General features: G+C 35.9%; 1 protein-coding gene across 5 annotated transcripts in view; it reads left to right on the top strand.

Annotated features, from left to right (window-relative positions):
* The first annotated feature begins 363 nt into the window (after positions 1-363).
* The window catches only part of LOC149065551 (synaptogenesis protein syg-2-like), a 199,321-nt gene continuing 184,772 nt past the window's right edge, over positions 364-14,912 (top strand). For 4 of the 5 annotated variants that reach the window (XM_089253852.1, XM_089253851.1, XM_089253849.1 and 1 more), the window contains exon 1: positions 364-828. The gene's annotated coding sequence lies outside the window, so the exon portion shown is untranslated. Of the gene's footprint in view, positions 894-14,912 lie in introns of all 5 variants that reach the window. The other variant, XM_089253850.1, reaches the window with a different exon arrangement.

Here is a 14,912-nt window from a genome sequence, read left to right as displayed (position 1 = left end):
TACAGACAGATTATGGATTGCTGAACCTATTTTTGACTCACGTAGGTAGAAGAAAAAACGTGAAAATTCAAACTCCGCCTGTAAATTGTCGGACAACCAATTCTATGTCCTTCTTACACCCACTTACTTGACGAAAAATAAACTTACGGAGAAACTTCAAATATTAAAGAACACTCCCACAAGAGGAACTTTCGTGAAGATCCCTTTTCATAAAAGCCCAGCCCACTTCTTTGAGCCTATCTGGATGATGTACGGCCGTGAAGCGCCCCGCCTAATCACCCATCATCATCACTCGCCCCGGGTATATATATACATAACGGTGGCCCCCGATGAAGATGAGATCCACTTCAATTGAGTATCTGTCGTTGGTAACCGCTTAAAGATCAAGAGAGAGAACGAGAAGAGCTTCCCGTTTGGTGCTCGAAAAGATCAATATATTTCTCGGGCAGAGCCGCCGCGATTTCCCCAAGACTTACTAGTTTAGTACTTTACCGCGGTCTTGAGCGGATGGTTGGTAGCGTTCTTTAGTTGCGTTCAGGACAGTCTGTCCGAACATTGACTCGACTCACTCTTCGTTTGGGTCCCTTCCTTTTCACTTAAACTCGGGCAGCCACAGGTGCAAATTCTGCCTCGTGTGTGTGTGTGTGAGTTCCCCCTTCCGTTCGGTTCTGCCGTTGTGCGTCGCGCCAAGTCAAACTCATAAAACGTTGCAAGAAACCAAAAACAAAACTAGAAACAGTGAAACTTTTAGACTGGCAGTCGACGGTCAAAACAGCTTGTAAAAAGTGTCGCCGCGAAAAGTTAGAACTTGAAGGAGACCACAGAGAGGTAAAAACTTTCATCTATTCAAATTGTGATTTTTTTTAATAGGGCCACACACCATCCGCGAAAAGGTAAGTAGCATTTTGGCCAAAATTTTACTATATTTTTAGTTATATTATTTAAATATTTAAAAAAAAACAACTTATTCAGTGTTACAGTCGACGTTTGATTTCTCACGAACCCCCAATTTACGAACTGCACGATTTTACAAACCAATCTCCTGGTTCCCAAACAATATACTACTCCTCTAAAGGTCCTTCTCATTGACGAAGTTTCGATTTTACGAACTGTTTTTCACGTCCTACGGGTTCGTAAAAGCGATCGTCGACTGTGCCAATGTTTAAACCGAAAAAAAAAACTATTTGAAATACACACCAATTAATGAAAAAGTAATGTTTAAAGTAGGGGATTTTTAACTGGAAAAAGATAAATTTATAAAAGTATAAAAATAACCTTACTTTTTCAGCCACCTCGTTGGGCATTTTGTCTGTCGTGGCCTTGGTATTCGTATTTGTATTTCTATAAGTGGAAAAATATATATAAATTGTGGACGTTATTTTTAATTTTTATGGACGCTAGTTTGAAAGTTGAAATTATTTCCCTTTTTTTTTTTAATTTGACTGTTTAGCCTGTATTTGTATAAATTTAAGTAAAATGTAATTTTTTGAATAATTTCTGAATTCTTAGCAAAAATAAGTGTATAAAAATATCTCGATACAACAAAGTTCATCCCAAAATTCGAAATTATATTCTCTGATTTAAATCTCATAAACTAGTAAATAGCAAAAAAGTGTTATTATATTATATTGAAATGTAGAAAATTAAGATTTCTTTTCAATGTGTATCATAGTTTCTAAATTTTTATTTAAAAAATAATGAATATGCGAAAAGTTATTTTTGTATTTATTTAGTTACGCGCTATTTTTAAATAGTAAATATGAAATTACCTTTCTAAATGGAAATGGGGCGTTTTATATTGTAGTATGTTATTGCTTGTTTTTTATTGCTGCCCGGGAAAATAATTCAACAATTATTGTTCTTAGCATTTGTTCCGAATGTCATTATTTGTTGAGAAAATTTATTTATTTAAAGGGTTTTTATTTGATGAATTTACGAGTATACGTAATTATGATTATTTGATTTTAACAAATAGTTTATATATATGCGATTGATAGTAGAGAGTATTTATTGCTAAAATCAATATTAATTTTTACGGTTATTTTTTTATGTTAGTTTTTTTTTGTTTTTTTTTCAGAAAAAATTAAACTGATTTTCCTCAATTCGGTGTAAAATATTTAGGCTTGATTATTGGTATTTTTGATGCCTTATTTAAAAGATTTACGATCTGGAAGATATGTGTTATTTTTATACCCAGCACCCAGCGCTGTCTTAATGATATCAAGGGTCGTGAGCCCGAAATACATTAGGGCTCATTTTCAAGTTGATTGCAAATGCCTTTCAAGAAGTGGAAACATTTCCAACGGCCATCAGTCTCTTAAAGACGTTTTACTGTATTTCAGATTCTCTTATACTCAGTTTAATGCTCTAAATAGTCTAAATCTTATGATTAATCTGATGTATAAAGTGTATTTCTTCATGTCTCACTAAATCGATATAATCTGAATTATACCAAATTTAAACGGGTTCGTTTCCTTGGAGTCGCGACTACCGAAGTGAATATGCCGTATCAATCCACATGGAAATAACTAACTAACCCCTCTGAAGCTTTCCCATGTAATTTGTGTAGTTGATACTATGTTAATAAGATACTGAAACATGGGACACTTCTAAACCGTGTTTTGAGCCGCCGCTGCTCCAAAGTATGCGGATGAGACACCCTAACGGACCGAGGCCTTTGAAGTGCGAAATAGCTGCTGGTTTCAAGTGACATTCCTTGGACAATGTCAGTATGTTGTAGGCTAACTTGACATTTAACTTAAGCTGTTTGACATGTAAAATGAGATTTATCTCGTATTCCTTTAATTACCGATGAAAAGCTAATAAAAATGTTTTCTTGAATAGATAATCAAAAAATTGTGAAATTGAGATTTACTATTGTTTTGTTTCCCGAACGACATTTTAAACATGTAGAATCCAATTAATCAGTATCAAAACATTTTTTTTGAAAATCGTAAAATAATTTAAACTACGAATTTTGTTTGCCATTAATTTTAAAAGACTTTGAGATTTTGGCTATTCTCTCTTCTCTTCTCTTTCTGAGATTTTAAGCTTTTCTGCTACTGCTTAGAAGCTATGTGGTTGGCACAGGAATCTCAGGGTTCGCTGCCACGAAAAGTCCCCCAAAAACATATATGCTTGACCCATCCTCTGATGAGGATAACGACCTCAAGACTAATCCTATGAAAATGAATTAAGCGGCACATTTCCAGATCTCTTAAATCCACAGATCACTTGAGTGACCAGCGGCACACACAGTTCGAGAGCTTTTAAGCTGAACACGGCAAAGTTACAGATCACTTAAGCGGCCAGAGGTACATAGTGCCTGACCTGTAGTGCTGTTCCCGATCACCATACCGCGGCACAGTTTCAAACCGATAAATTTGCCCGCATTCTCTTAAGAGTTAAGCACCCTTGATCTATAACATGTTAGGGCAGAGTTTTCCAGGCTATAGTTGGGGCAAACTTGAAAATTTGATTCTAATTGATTGAAAATTATTCAATTGTATAACTACTTTAATTGTAATAACTGCAGTAATATTTATGTAATGTTCTTCGTGGTGTTTACAAGTTTGAAAGCTTCATGTATAAGGCCTGCTAATGCGGCGTTTACACGAGCTAATATTTCTTCCAAGAATTTTTTCCAAAATATTTTGTAACAAAAGTTCTAAATTAGTAATACTGTTTAGTTAGAAAACATTGTCTACCTTACACAACACGAAAATATTGCAGAAATCACAGTTGTAAACACTGGCTGAAATCAGTTACTTTACGCCGGTATCCGTCCTAGCGGGTATATCAGCCCTTTTAGCGACAATTACGAGATATCTCACCTGGACAAAAGCGGCTTATTTTAGCATTAGCCAGATACTTTGTAAAGTTTATTTCCCAATGGAAAACTTTTCCCTGCACTTTTTAGTTTGCATCTTATGAAAATGGGAAGAAAGTGTAATTCATTGAAAAAGATATGGCATTTTGAGGGGGGGGGGGTTAATGAATTTTAATTGCCACTTAAAGGTGGCAATTAAAGACAACTTTGTTAAATAGAATCTTGGAAGGTTTACCCACGAAGCTGAGGCCAGGGTTACGAGTCAAAAACGGGACTCCAAAATTGTCAAATATTTTCTGCGTTTGAACTGAATTTTCCTTGAATTTTTCATGTAATTTTTCTTTTGGTGATTCGATTCAGTGTTTTAGCACCGAAAGACATATAATCAACTTGAAATGGGGCCCTAATATATTTCGGGCCCGTGGCCCACGATATCCATAAGACAGCGCTGGGTATAAAAATAACATACATCTTTCAGATCTTTAATCTTTAAATAAGACATAAAAAATACAAATAATTAAGTCTGAATATTTTACGCAAAAATCAGTCTTAAATTTTTATGAAAACTAAAAAATTCCCTTAAAAAATAAATATTTATTAACAGTTCTCTACTATCAATTGCATATATATATATGCTGTGTTAAAATAAAATAATCATAATTACGTATGCACACGTAAATTCATAAGACGAAAAAAACCATTTAAATAAATTAAATATATATTTTCTCAACAAATAATGACAGTCGAAACGAATAGATATAATAATAGCATTAATTGTTGAATCATTTCCCCGAGCAACAATACAAGCAATACTATACTACAATATAAAACACCTCATTTCCATTAAGAAAGATAATTTAACATTTACTAGTTAAACATGGTGCGAAACTAAATAAATTGAATGTTATTTGTAAAATCGTATAACAATGGTGGACCTATTTTTCATTATTGAACTGCTTTAATAAGCAGAGACTCAGACTAAATGAATTATATCCTTACTTAAACTGAAATTTTACAAAATATCTGGAACCAATGGAAGTTTAATTACTAATTGGATATGGTGATTTGTTTTGAGAAAGAAATTTAAGGGAAAAAAATACCGTTTTTTATTTTATCTACACTATATATTTTAGTTTTTTTGCAATCCAATAGTGTATTTCTTATAAGAGATTAATTAATTTAAATCAATTTAAATGAACAAAGTCGGTATATAGGTAAAAAAGGAGTTTCCGTTTCCTTCATTTTCCAATGATAGACAGTAGCTATAGAGATACGAAAAAAAAAGTTAAAATAATATTTTCCGTCAGTATTCGATGTAAAATCATCATAAAAATTATAATTATGTATTATAAGTACAAATAAATCATGTGTGAATAAGTCATAACGAATGCGGTATGCAACCTTAAACAAAATTTAGAGCACTTTATTTTAACGGGGTTATTTTATACTAATTAGAGGCTGTGAGAGTTACAGTTTAATGCCGCGACCCCTACAGTTTAACTTCGATTATTTAGTAAATAGGCTTAATACATAGGCGGAATATATTTGAAGATATGGGGTGGCGGAAGGTTCTGGGAGGAGCGCGATAACGATTATGTCAATCTGTATACTGTGATTCAGAAAATATGGGAAAAAAATTCAAGAGGTGATAGTACACACCAATACAAACAATTGTCGTCGAAGAATGCGTGGTCTAACATGAAACGCAAACGCGCTGGCGCGTTTTGAAACGCCCGCTCCGCAAACGTTAAAGCGGCATTCCTGTTGAAATTTATCTTACCGCCTGGCAGTCCAGTGGTTAGGGAGCTAGCTTCTTACTGTGCAGGTCTGGGTTCGAATCCCGGTTCGGGCATGGATGTCTACTAACGCACTAACAAATTCCCTGGGCAGATCGTAAAGATCTCTTGTGAATACGTGGTGATCACGTTATTATTAAAAGAAAAGAACACCATGCATGCAAATGTAACCTGGGGAAGAAGAAGAAAACGGATGCAAATCTGCGTCACAGTGAATAAAAGGCGTTGTCGCCAGCTCTGCGAAGTTATTCCAGCGCGCAACCGTCCCAGCAGTTATAACGTACGGGATAACGGCGCACTTTAGTAATACTGAAAAAGCAGACATTTTCATTTTATAGAGCTACAAACGGAAGTACCACCGAGGCATCACGCATGTACGGTGAGCGTTTTCCCCACAGGTGGTTACCCAATCCGAAAACATTTGCGTGCTTGCATCGGCAGGTGTGCGAAACGGGATCCTTTCTTGCTGCCCCGTCTGATGCAGGTCGTACAAGCACGGACAGAACGGATGTGCATACAGTTTCTTCTTCTTCCCCAGGTTACATTTGCCTGGATGTAGTGTTCTTTTTGTCCCGATAAATTTCAACAGGAATGCCGCTTTAACGTTTACGGAGCGGCCGTTCCGAAACGTGCTAGCGCGTTTGCGTTTCATGTTAGACCATGCATTCTTTGCTGACAATTGTTTGTATTGGTGTGTACTATCACCTCTTAAAGTTTTTCCCATCTTTTCTAAATCGCCCTGTATACAGACAGGATGGCCTCTTTTATCGTTGTACAAAGGCTATTTCCTGAACCGTGGGTTTGAGAGAGACAACTTTTAATTAGAAAATATATTTCAAATGAGGTCATCCATCATCTTAAATGCTGTTCGAATGGGAAAAAAATATTATTAAAAAGTTACAAAATTTAAATTTTTATACGATCCCCCGTCCTTTAACTTTCAGTTGGAAAGTTGTTGCCCTGTCTCCCTTGAGGCTACGAAAAAAAAATTCCATGTTTCAGAGGGTTGCTGAGATATTTGAAATTATAATCAGAGAAGCAAGGGGAAATAACAGCGTGACATTTCCCTCATTTACGCTATTTTCCAAACTTTTCTCCAATTTTTTAATTCAAATATCTCAGCGAATATTGCACTTACAAACATGGATTTTCTTCTGTTGGGCTCAGGAGAGACAGGGCAACAACTTCCTATTCGGAAATTAGAAGACAGGGATGCCGTATAAAAATTTAAATTTTGTCACTTTTTTATTAATTTGTTTCATTCGATCGGCATTTAAGATGATGTGTGGCATCATTTAGAGCATTTTCTCTAATTAAAAGTTGTCTCTGAACCAACGGTTCAGGAAATAGTCATTGGACAACGATAAGATTGCACACCCTGTATATTGTGTCGCCCGCACAAATCTTTGATATTTCACGTCTCCGCCCAAGCAGTATACGAGAAATACAGACTCCTATTACTTTACTTTCAATGATAGGACTAGAAATAGGTACCGAAACCTAGAAACGTAAGCCTTTTCAGCCCCCTCCTAATAAATTTTGTAACGGGGGGTCCGAACTCCCCCATTAGTTTCCGAAAAAAACATGCAATGCACTCTTTCTCTCCTGCGTACGCGTTTGAGTCCCGTATATACGGAACGACCAGAAACTTTCCGCCCCTCCAATAATTTCTTTACTTCGGTGCCTCTGGAGCTCGCCTAAACCGGAACTATACTCGAAATTCGATATTTGAATTCGGGACTGAGACATCATAGGACCAGCTATGAATACAACTTGTAGAATCCGAGATTGGTGTGTGATTACCATGTAGCTTCCACTGTTAGGGCTCGCCTGAACCGGACCTACAATCAGAAGCCAATGTCTAAAATGTAGACTGAGAGGTCAAAGTCCTAGCTATTGAATCCGACCCGCTGCAATTTGCTATTGGTGTGTCAATTAACTTACTAAGCTTGAATTTCTGACTAAATTCAGTTCTCTCCTGTGATTACTAATGTGTCTTCTTTCACTGATAGGGCTCGCCTAGACCACTCACCTAACCACTCAGAGAGCCAATGTCTAAAATCTAGACTTATGCAACTAAGTCCCAGCTGAGAATCCAACTTTTCGAATCCGAGATTGATGTGTCAATTGGCATATTAAGCTTAAATTCACTGACTTGAAATTATTTTTTCACTCCTCTGATTACCATTGCGGTTTTTTTCACTGATAGGGTAAATTGATCGCCTGATTGGCCTACACTCAAAATTCAATATTTAAAATCTTAACTGCAACATCAAAATCCCAGCTCTGAATCCAACCTGGTGAAACTGTGACTGATGTGTCAAGTGGGTTACTAAACTTGAATGTACTGTGTACTGACGTATTAATTTAACATAATTCAAGACGTCGCACTGAGTTGAGGAAATTGATGTATGCCTATATATATATATATATATAGCCTTGACAGAGTTGCGGGTATATGACAATTAGGCACAAGAACCACGGGTGAATGTGGGCTAGGTTATAGTATTCATGAGAATGTGCCTGTTAGGCCTAGACAGAGCCCCATGCTTTTTCCCCCAATATTTACCACTATTTCCTTAATATCTATAGAAATATTGGCTGTTTGAGCCCTTCCCTAATATTATTGAGCCATATCAGTATGTCCAACAATTCACGCCTATGTCAACTGGCATGAAGAAAACATTGGGGGGGGGGGGGGTAGAAGTTTCGGTCGTCCCGTAAATACGGGACTCAAGCGCGCACGTCGCAGAGCTAAGATGCATTGCATTGTTTTTTCAGAAATTATTGGTGCGGGGGGGGCTCAGCCCACTTACAAAATTTATTCGGGGGGGGGCTCAAATTACCTCAGCCCCTAGGTTCTGGTGCCTATGAGCACAACAGCTAGTGCCTTGACCACAAACCTAAGTTCTGCATATAGAAGTTCTTTGTAACATTGTACGAGCAGCTATCGTACCAATTATATTTTTTCTGAAAAATAGAGTAAGGGTATGAACACACACACATAGTGCATCCGTATTTCAAATTTTGGAAACCCGCGTCGTCTCCGATTGGTTAAAAATCCGAATTTCAACTTTTTTTTAACCTGAAATTCGGGTTTTTAACCAATCGGAGACGACGCAGGTTTCCGGAATCTGAAATACGGACACACACTATATGAAGAGAAAAATTTCCAAGAAACTGTTTTTAGAAGTTAATTAAATTTTACAAATCATGTGCATAGTTCCACTTACCTCAAATTTCCACTCGCCTCAGTTTACCTTATTAGCCTACATTAGCCCTCATTATACAGGGTGTTCCAAATTTATATCTTAACAACTTTGAAATCTAATAACTCATAGAGTATACAAGTTATTTACGTCCAGTTCGTTGAGTATGATACATAAAATTCATAGAGAGAGTTTACCCTGCACTACAAGTACAGTTCACCAGGTGCACCACTGGTAGCACGAAAGATATCCAGTCTGTACTCAATTTCCGGCCAGGTTAGTTGCGACATGTCCGCAATAACCGTGCTGACAGCATTGATTATGCGTTGTTTCAGTGAAATAATCTCAGTGTACTTCAATGTGCCACGCAAGGTAATTTGCATACCCCTTCATAAAACAGTTCAGCAATGTAACATCCGATGATCGCGGTGGCCACGGGATCGGTCCACCTCGACCAATCCAACTTTACGAAAAGGCTTCCTCAAGAAATTTCCGCACCTCTTTGAGTCTATGTGACAGCGCGACATTTTTTTGAAAGAGAACATTTGGTTGCAGCTCTTCAAAATTGTGGCACCACAAAGATGATTAAGGAGACACAGGACTATTGAGTACTTTCTACCATCGTACTTTCCCCATCATCGTTTGTTCACAAAAGAAGAAAGGCCGAATGATTCGGTAATCAAGAAGCAACCCCCCCACCTGAACATTAAAAACAACTGAAGGGTCACACGTGGATGTTCTGATTCTATGTCATCACATTGTGGCTATCACACAAACGTGCCTGACATTACTGAACTGAGACGACGCAAAATGGACACTGTGTGTGCCAACGCGATTACTAAGGACATTGCAACAAACTTGGCAGGAAATTTAGTATAGACTGGATACCAGTGGTGTGCATGTTGAACTGTGTTAGTGATAGATAATAAATTTTATGCATCATACTCCACAAATCGAAAGTACATAACTTATATACATATAGAAATGTCCTCTCCACTTGTTAATAGAAGATTCATTGAAAGACTGGTTATTTGTGAAGATGACAAGGAAGGAAATTCATCGCTGCCCTCACGAGGACTCGAACCGCAGTCTCTCGCTTGCCGGACGAGTGCTCTACCATCTAAGCTATGGAAACAGATAGAATATTGCAACCTTGGAGCGTATGTATATATGTTGAAAGTCTCCGTACATGGACGGCGACAGCAACAATCAACCAATAGCTCGTGAATGACATAGGCAACCAGATGGCCACATGCATATAGAAATGTCCTCTCCACTCGTTAATGTTAATACAAGATTCATTGAAAGAGTGGTTATTTGTGGAGATGAAGATGACAAGGAAGATAATTCATGTCAGTCCCCCACGGGGAATCAAATCCCGGTTTCTCGCTTGCCGGACGAGGGCTCTACCATCTAAGCTATGGAAACAGATAACAGACAGAAACGGGGCCTTTCAACATATATATACGCTCCAGGGTGGAAATATTAGAGAGAGACCTTGATTTAAAAAGTATTGAATATACTAAATTTGGATTTCTTTTTATTGAACAGCAAAAAAAAATCAACTACGAATATTTGTCGTGATATATCATGATTTAAATATTGATAAAATTTTAAATATTTTCACGTTTTCGTGTCTTTCCAAAATCCTCCTCTTTTGTTGTTCCTTTTTGAAATTTCATTTTAATTTCAAAATCAACCGTGTAAATTTTATTTTTTTAGCACAATCTTCATAAGAAAAACTCATTTTTGAAGAAAAATATATAACGGATTCTGAACCCTAGGAACGAATTGATATCATATTCGTGTGGGATATTCTTACGAAAAAGATTCTCAAAGTATAGAAAAATGCTTACGAAGAGCGGAATATTTGTGTGATTGTTTGTTTTTTATCTCGTCAATCTTTTCATTTCTATAAACCATGTAAAATCAGAAAAAATGACGTCTCTTTTAGTAAGATTGGCTATTGAAGGGAAAACATGGTTTGGTATATTTTTAAACATAAAATACTGTTTACATGTTTTTGGTTCCTCCGATAGCGGCTCTGACATTCTGTGTTATCAATTGGTGTAATTGGAATCAGGATCAATAGTGAATAGTCGATTTAGAATGCTTGGAGACAAATGCGTCTATTTAGGAGATGATTGCTATCTACGAGACCGTCATTCAATGGAGAAGCGTTTTTCTGTAGTTAATGGTCGTCGTTTGTTTGACTTTTTACTCAACATTTCCCCGCCTCAAGTAATACAGTCGACGTTCGTTATAACGACACCCCCTTCGTTCCACGAAAACGGACGTTATATTGGAAGGTCGTTATATCGAACATGGTAAGAAATAATAAAAATTAACTTCCCTGAAAAATTGCATATTATATTGACGAAACAAAGATAATTCTTTTGTATTTTGTTATAATGTTTCAAGAAAAATGTATCTGGCTGGAAAAAAAAATTAAACTAAATACTAATATAGTATGTACATCGTACTTACGAAAATAATGTACTGTATATGAGCTAAACCTACATTTATTTTTTAGTACATGCAGAAAAATGAGTTCACGTGCTTGTTCTTCCGTCATTGAGAAATTAAGTTAAATTTTGCAGTAAAATTTAGAATATAAGATTTAAAAAAAAATTAACCACGTGGGAAGTGGGTGTGAGTCACCATGTGAGATTATTGCGGAATGGAATAAGGAAACGGGGAAAAAGGGAGAAAACCACAATTCAGTCGACTCAAGCAACCGCAGTGTGCCTTTTGTTTGCCCTGTTTCCAGATATGCTAGTTCACCACCGGGTTTTCCGTAGAAGTGACAGCTCTTTATCTTTAAACCCTCTATTTTTTTCATATCCTTTTTTCTGCAAGCATCAAAAGTCAAGGTCAAGCACAATCAACGAAGGATTTTGTCCATTTTTTTGCAAAAACATCGGGAGCCGAATTGAGTTTATTTTTCATGTTTAGTCCGATAAGTGATTCCATATGAAAAAATCCTTCGTGTACTGACGTGTGGAACAAAATAAAATCAATTTTTCCACTAGACCATACAGAGTGTCCCGTAAGTGCTAATGTGGCCTTTATCTCATCAACCGTCAATCGTAGAGGTATAGTTTCAATGTAAAAAATGCTCAAATAGTGACATGGCCATGCACATGACCATGTCATAAGCATGATAAAATTGAATAAAATGAAAAATAGCCTATATATACTCATTGAAATTACACCTGGAAATTTGCGATCGCAAATTGTTTTCATTCGATCATTTAAGCTTCAAAACAATTTAATCAAACTGAAACAATTAAGATCCCAGTTTACCGTATTTTTCTCAATGAAATATGGTCATTAAATCATTTGAATATATATATATATATATATATATATATATATTTTTTTTTTTTTTTTTTTTTTTTGGGAAATACAATTTTGTTTACTGCGATTTGTAGCAGCCCTTTATTTCCATACCCTTCAGCAATTTCAGCAGTAATGAACAAACTGCACTTAAAGTAATAAATTGCGATTTTCGGAAAAATTTTGTGATATTTTTTTATTCCTGCGGTAGCAATCAGGGTTTCCTTCGGTCATTTCTGTTTCTTTGGTCATGTTGCCTTCTCTGTTGTTCCCCTGTGACAGGATAGTTTCTGACAGGACGAATCGGGAATCGAACTCTCGACACCTCTAAACATCCTTTGGTACGTTAGGCGAGTATCTTATTGAGTATATTAGTTTTATAAGCCATTTAGACTTCGGCTAGAAAGATGTGTTTCCTAACAGGGAATTTGACTACAATTCGCAAAATCCAATGCCCCCTTTCTCGGTCAATATCGGTTGTGTGATATTATGGATTTTTTTAAATTCAACATGCCTGAAGTATCACACCGAGTCAGAGTGAAAGTGTACTTTTTGTTGTGGTGAACACTCTTTGATTGCAACGTAAATCATATACGGTGAACCTACATTAGAGGTAAACTTCAAAGCAGTAGCCTTTAAGAGCCATTCAATGAAGCAACGAAGGAAGCAATTTAATGCTCTCTAGAGGTCGAAACCGTTCATTTAGTCACGTCTTATCTCTAATCGTTTGCATATTCGCTTGAGACATAATCGCTCGCTGAGTGTTGCAGCAAAGCTCAACTCCTTCGTGTTAATGATTTTTGGTTTGACAACACGGTAAGTGTATATCTATAATTGAACTCAGCGGTTCTCAACCGGGGGTACGGTAAAGCTTTTTCGGGTTTGTGAGATGGGAAAAAATCATAACGACTGATTTTTCAGGAAAATTGAAATGATGAGAAAAATTCAATTTTTCAATTCTTTGAAAAATATGAATCATACTCACATATTTCGGCATCTCACTTTCCAGCTTTCACTTATAACAGGGGTGGCCAACTTTTTTCTGTTCGCGGGCCAAATTAATGGTCAGCTATAGCGTCGCGGGCCGCATCGGTGGTGTAACTTCGATGTGTAAGCCGCTCCATTATTAATTGAATTAATTACTTAGTTATTAAATTAATTTCGTCACTAGAAATAAAAAGTTTGTAAACAGTTTGTTAATCAAGAAATCTGCTGTTGGAACCGATAGTTCAAATAATGATCACAAATTTAATTTTTTCACGGTGCTTTTATCTTGTCGTGAGCCGCACAAAATCCCTCCACAGGCCAGCTGTTGGCCACCCCGGACTTATAAGAATGCGTCACGCGAAATTCACTATGCGAATTTTGAGTGCAGGTCTGGTATAGGTGAGTCCTATCAGTGGAAGAAACCCCAACGGTAATCAAAGGTGTGAAAAAGTAAAGTTGAGTCGGTAAATTTAAGCTCAGTATGCCAAATGACACATCAATATCGCATTCAACAGGTTGAATTCACAGCTGAGACTTAGATGTCTCAACCTAAATATTAGATATTAGCTTTTAAGTGTAGGCCCGGTTTAGGTGACCTCAGAAAATATATTGAAAATTATCAAGTGTTAAAAAAGCATATGTAATATTATTGTACCCCAGCTAGAATCAATAAGTGAAGAAAAAAACAAATCATTGATTATTTTTTCTCAAATTTTGATATACATTCGACGCTCATTATAACAATCATTTCATTACAATCACCGGTAGGATAAGTACCATAAGTAAAAAAATTCGTTAAATTTAGTTCTGATAAATCCCAGCTGAAAAATGGACTCTAGAGTCTTAAATTCTGATTTATTTTTCATTTCAGATTTTTTTAGGAAAATCAATTACTGTATGTATAATCAAATTTTACGGTTAATGACACCCTTTCAAGTTATTTTGCGGTCAACGATACTTCCCCCTCCTTCAAATTGTATTACGTTTAATTAAATATAGTAAATGATTCAATATTAAAGTGAATGACAAGTCACTTGATTTCAACGGATGTTCCGTGGTAACATAAAATTCACATAATAAATTGCATTGAGCAGAGTTCAAAGGGAATTTATGTACCGCGCTGTTAAGAGAAACTTAAGGTGATTTTTTTTTAATAAAATGCAAATGAGATATGACATTAATTAAAATGTTGGAGGGAACATTTTACATAATATTATTTAAAGTGCTAAAAGCTAATGTAAATGTTATTTCAAGATCACGCGTCAAATCAATTGCCTGTAGTTATTTTTGTATAACTGTTTTTATAGCCACATAATTTAGAAAAATAATAAAACAATACAACATCTTTCTCTCTCTTACTTATTTAATATATACAGTATTTGACAATAAATTCAATCAGTATGGCTAGTTTGTTTTTCAAGATCTTATTTCCACGAGAAAAAATCTTATAATATCCAATCATAATACCCTCATAAAAAATATAACTATGAAAAAATATTTAAAAAAAACTTGGCATTTTTGTTAATACTCAATTGCTTAAATTTATCTGTTTCACTATAATCAAATTGAAATAAATCCATCCCGCAACATTTGGCAAAAAAAAACTATTTGTTTGCTATCACTATCAGTGATTGTAATTCTTCATATTTTGCACTTTTTTTACGAATGCCTTCATATTATTTTTCTCACTTGGTTATTTTAGATCGTAAAATTGACAAAAATCAATTTCAATTACCAATGTCTCGGTAAAAA

The sequence above is a fragment of the Pholcus phalangioides genome, unplaced genomic scaffold, assembly GCF_987345545.1.
Source record: "Pholcus phalangioides strain wild (caught in Gottingen) unplaced genomic scaffold, Ppha-v1.0 ptg000039l_1, whole genome shotgun sequence".
NCBI lineage: Eukaryota > Metazoa > Arthropoda > Arachnida > Araneae > Pholcidae > Pholcus > Pholcus phalangioides.
The sequence above is the reverse complement of the archived record's forward strand: the minus strand, read 5'-3'. Positions and strand labels throughout refer to the sequence as shown.